Source organism: Triticum dicoccoides, chromosome 5B, assembly GCF_002162155.2.
Source record: "Triticum dicoccoides isolate Atlit2015 ecotype Zavitan chromosome 5B, WEW_v2.0, whole genome shotgun sequence".
In the NCBI taxonomy this organism is placed as follows: domain Eukaryota; kingdom Viridiplantae; phylum Streptophyta; class Magnoliopsida; order Poales; family Poaceae; genus Triticum; species Triticum dicoccoides.
Genome location: NC_041389.1, coordinates 462,459,128 through 462,464,741, shown reverse-complemented (window position 1 = coordinate 462,464,741; position 5,614 = coordinate 462,459,128). Strand labels below are relative to the sequence as shown.

The 5,614-nt window shown below is 46.7% G+C and overlaps 1 pseudogene; it reads right to left on the bottom strand.

Moving 5' to 3' along the window:
* Positions 1-1,098: 1,098 nt before the first annotated feature.
* Positions 1,099-2,443, bottom strand: LOC119309745 (annotated as a pseudogene).
* Positions 2,444-5,614: the final 3,171 nt, after the last annotated feature.

The window sequence follows — 5,614 nt, the reverse complement described above, 5'->3', positions numbered from 1 at the left end:
TTTTTGTTGGTTGTGCTGTCCCTGGCTGAAGCCTTTTGCAAGCCTGATACTCCCTGATAATCTGGTTTGGTTTCCCAACTGATGGTGGATAAAGGTTAACAAATGATTAACCAACCCCCCTTGACTCATCCTGGCATGTGATTCTTGAGCTTTTTGGATTGCCCATACATACAGCTTGCTAGTAAGACATTGGGCTTTACATCAACGCACTATGATTGATCCCAAGGTTCTAATATAACTTAACTAGTAGTACCAGCTTGGATCTTGTTAACTTTCCGGGGTCACCTTTTTGACTAATCACTGGGCTCAAAACAATGCCAAGAATAGTAGAATAGGCTACTTTTAGACACTTTTTAGATCTGTCACCGGATCCCCGTTGGTAAGCAACACGGGAAACTTCTCAATTCATAGAGCTTACTTGTATTATGATTGTACTAATTTCACCACTGATCGATCATAATAACACTAGTATTAACACTAGTATTGTAACAGTCAACTAAAATTTGTAGGGATCTAAAAAATGTCCCACGTGCTGTTATCCCATAGAGAAATAGTCTCCGTCGATTGAAAATTAAGTATTTGTTAGTTGATTTAATAAATATGTTTATACAATTCTAAAACCACATTCACCTTGTTGTGATAATTTGCTCATCTAGCACAAACATCAAACTTTGCACGCATTTCAGCGTTAAATTGTCATCGATGTTTATTAGAACTGGGGAATTGTACACAAGGCATTTCTAACCGACCCCCTAAAAGTTAAGGGAGTATCCGGCGGAGTAAAGTCAAGTGGAGCAAAGTTTTACTCCACTAACGGCGGCCGCACCTAGCCGATCCTCTATAGTCAGTGGAGTAAAAATAAAATTGCATAGATTTTGTGTCCTAGTCACATCAACTTCAAACACTACACAATATATATCATGATAGCACCATGAATCTAGATGTAATTTTTAGTATTTCTAGTATTTGTTGTACAGATTCCCGTAAAAGAAATCATGAGAATATTGAAATTAAAACATGCATAATATAACCGTCATACCATATAGTTTAATCATCACGAATTTCAAACAAAAACATGCAAAGTTCACCCAAAAGGCATCACTTCAAACACAATGTTTGATCCAAAATCACCACAAACATAGCATGTGTATGTTGTGGATCGAGCCAACCAATAGCCTGCACCACCACCCCCTCGGCCACCGCCACTCAAACAAGGTCCCCGGTGAAGAAATCAACTTCACCATCCACTCGGCCACCATCACCACCGCCATCATCTCGGCCACCACCATCAACACCATCACCCCCTCTCCCACCACCATCAACACCATCACCGCCAGCACCCCCTCGGCCACCATAATCAACACCGCCACCACCTCGGCCACCACCATCAACACCACCACCACCTCGGCCACCACCTACATTTCGAAGAAAGGCTTCCAAAATCTCTCCACAGGTGAGCTCCCAATACTTGCTTGCAGTTTTATCCATTGTGTTTGGATTCATGAACATGATAGCATGCCCTCTCCTCCTCAAGTGCAAGCCTACGCTCCTCCGCCTTCAACTTTCTCTCTTCGGCCGCCAACTTGGCCTTCCATTTCTCATCATCCAACACCTTGAGCTCATTCCACCTCGCAATCTTCTCTTCTTTGCGTTCGTCTGCTAACACCTTCTTGGTCTCGATCATTGCGACATGTTCTTCTTTGTAAGTGCCACCAAATGCATTTATCTTCTTTCTTTCTTTTGCAATATTGTTTCCTTACGGTCTATTGTTCGCATCTTTGTCAACCGCATCGTCTTCCTCAATGGATATGCTCAATCTTGATCTCTTTGGAGTGGTCTCCGCGATTTTTTGGATCCACTTCTCGTTTTTGCGCAGCTCTTTTATAGCAATGATGCAATGTGAAGAGATTGTGGCCGAACTTGGTATTTCTATGATTGAATAGTTCTCGGATGTAGGGGCCATACTCCGCCACTTGCACACCACTTGGTGGTGCATGATTCACTTGGTCGATGCAACCTGATCATCCGTTGCAATGGTCATGAAAGGTGACACAACGATGCCCAAGATAACCTTGCGTACGACTTGATCGCACGTCCACGGTGTTGTTGTAGTGCTTGGTAATTCTCTCCCAAAACATGGTCTTGGTTTGACCGTTCCGATTGTTGCATCCATGGAGGTCGCGCACCAAGCACCGCAAAGAGCAATATCCTTCTTTTGGTTGTAGTTTTGGGTGCAGCACCTTGGCACCTTTGTGCTTGCTTCAGTCACCTCCACAAGCTCCTCTTCCTCGGTCACCACCTCTTCAGCCTCCTCCTCTTCCCCGATCATCTCTTGCTCCATGCCTTGGGCTGCCACCGAATGATCCTGAATTGAGTTGTAGTTGAGCTCAAGTCCAACGGCCACCGAGGACTCCAAAGACACGAGGAATACGGCCATGTTCATCTCCGCACAACAACAACAAAGAAAACACTACCAACAATCACTACCATCCACCAACAATCACTATCGGCTACCAACAAGACGCGAGGTTTTTCTTTACCTTGTAGGCATTTCATCGAGCACTTGGAGGCCACAATGCTTGTTGCCGGCTGCGGCCGCCGCCCGCGCCGGAGCAGTGGCCGTAGGGGGCGCCGGAGTAGCTGCATGAGGCATCGATGTGGACTTTTTCATCTTCTTCTTCGCGGCCACCTCGGCGATCGCTGCTGCCTGATAACCCACAAGTATAGGGGATCCTAACAGTTTTCGAGGATAAAGTATTCAACCCAAATTTATAGATTCGACATAAGAGGAGCCAAAGAATATTTGTAAGTATTAGCAGTTGGGTTGTCAATTCAACCACACCTGGAGATTCAATATCTGCAGTAAAGTGATCAATGGCACAGTAATATGATAGTTTTGATAGCAACAGTAACAGTAATAGTAATGGTAACAGCGACAGCAATGGTTTTGTAGCAAGTGTAATCGTAGTAGCTGTTGGGGAACGTTGCAGAAAATAAAAAAATTCTACGCTTCACCAAGATCAATCTATGGAGTTCATCTAGCAACGAGAGAGAGGAGTGCATCTACATACCCTTGTAGATCGCGAGCGGAAGTGTTCAAGAGAACGGGGTTGAGGGAGTCATACTCGCCGTGATCCAAATCACCGATGATCCTAGTGCTCAACGGACAGCACCTCCGCGTTCAACACACGTACAGTTGGGGAAGGCGTCTCCTCCTTCTTGATCCAGCAAGGGGGAAGGAGAGGTTGATGGAGATCCAGCAGCACAACGGCGTGGTGGTGGAAGTAGCAGCGATCTCGGCAGGGCTTCGCCAAGCTCTACGAGAGGGAGAGGTGTTGCAGAGGGAGAGGGAGGCGCCAGGAGCAGGGGGTGCGCAGCCCTCCCTCCTCCCTCTTTATATAGGGCCCCTAGGGGGGCGCCGGCCCTAGGAGATCCAATCTCCAAGGGGGGGGGGGGGGCGGCCAAGGGGGTGGCTTGCCCCCCAAGCCAAGTGGGGCACCCCCCACCCCTAGGGTTTCCAACCCTAGGCGCATGGGGACGCCCAAGGGGGGCGCACCAGCCCACCAGGGGCTGGTTCCCTCCCCACTTCAGCCCATGGGGCCCTCCGGAATAGGTGGCCCCACCCGGTGGACCCCCGGGACCCTTCCGGTGGTCCCGGTACAATACCGGTGACCCCTGAAACTTTCCGGATGGTCGAAACTGGACTTCCTATATATAATTCTTCACCTCCGAACCATTCCGGAACTCCTCGTGACATCCGGGATCTCATCCAGGACTCTGAACAACTTTCGGGTTACTGCATACTAATATCTCTACAACCCTAGCATCACCGAACCTTAAGTGTGTAGACCCTACGGGTTCGGGAGACATGCACACATGACCGAGACGACTCTCCGGTCAATAACCAACAGCGGGATATGGATACCCATGTTGGTTCCCACATGCTCCTCGATGATCTCATCGGATGAACCACGATGTCGAGGATTCAAGTAATCCCGTATACAATTCCCTTTCTCAATCGGTACGTTACTTGCCCGAGATTCGATCATCGGTATCCTAATACCTCGTTCAATCTCGTTACCGGCAAGTCACTTTACTCATACCGTAATGCATGATCCCGTGACCAAACACTTGGTCACTTTGAGCTCATTATGATGATGCATTACCAAGTGGGCCCAGAGATACCTCTCCGTCATACGGAGTGACAAATCCCAGTCTTGATCCATGCCAACCCAACAGATACTTTCGGGGATACCCGTAGTATACCTTTATAGTCACCAGTTACGTTGTGACGTTTGGTACACCCAAAGCACTCCTGCGGTATCCGGGAGTTACACTATCTCATGGTCTAAGGAAAAGATACTTGACATTGGAAAAGCTCTAGCAAACGAACTACACGATCTTGTGCTATGCTTAGGATTGGGTCTTGTCCATCACATCATTCTCCTAATGATGTGATCCCGTTATCAACGACATCCAATGTCCATAGTCAGGAAACCATGACTATTAGTTGATCAACGAGCTAGTCAACTAGAGGCTTACTAGGGACATGTTGTGGTCTATGTATTCACACATGTATTATGATTTACGGATAACACAATTATAGCATGAATAATAGACAATTTTCATGAACAAGGAAATATAATAATAATCCTTTTATTATTGCCTCTAGGGCATATTTCCAATAGTCTCCCACTTGCACTAGAGTCAATAATCTAGTTACATTGTGATGAATCGAACACCCATAGAGTTCTGGTGTTGATCATGTTTTGCTTGTGGAAGAGGTTTAGTCAACGGATCTGCAACATTCAGATCCGTATACACTTCGCAAATATCTATGTCTCCATCTTGAACATTTTCACGAATGGAGTCGAAACAACGCTTGATGTGCCTGGTCTTCTTGTGAAACCTAGCTCCTTGGCAAGGGCAATAGCTCCAGTGTTGTCACAGAAGAGAGTGATTGGCCCCGACGCATTGGGTATGACTCCTAGGTCGGTGATGAAATCCTTCATCCATATTGCTTCATGCGCTGCCTCCGAGGCTGCCATGTACTCCGCTTCACATGTAGATCCCGCCACGACGCTCTGCTTGCAACTGCACCAGCTTACTGCCCCACCATTCAAAATATACACGTATCCGGTTTGAGACTTAGAGTCATCCAGATCTGTGTCGAAGCTAGCGTCGACGTAACCCTTTACGACGAGCTCTTCGTCACCTCCATAAACGAGAAACATGTCCTTAGTCCTTTTGAGGTACTTCAGGATATTCTTGACCGTTGTCAAGTGTTTCTTGCCGGGATTACTTTGGTACCTTCCTACCAAACTTACGGCAAGGTTTACATCAGGTCTGGTACACAGCATGGCATACATAATAGACCCTATGGCTGAGGCATAGGGGATGACACTCATCTCTTCTATATCTTCTGCCGTGGTCGGGCATTGAGCCGAGCTCAATCTCACACCTTGCAATATAGGCAAGAACCCTTTCTTGGACTGATCCATATTGAACTTCTTCAATATCTTATCAAGGTATGTGCTTTGTGAAAGACCTATGAGGCGTCTCGATCTCTCTCTATAGATCTTGATGCCTAATATGTAAGCAGCTTCTCCAAAGT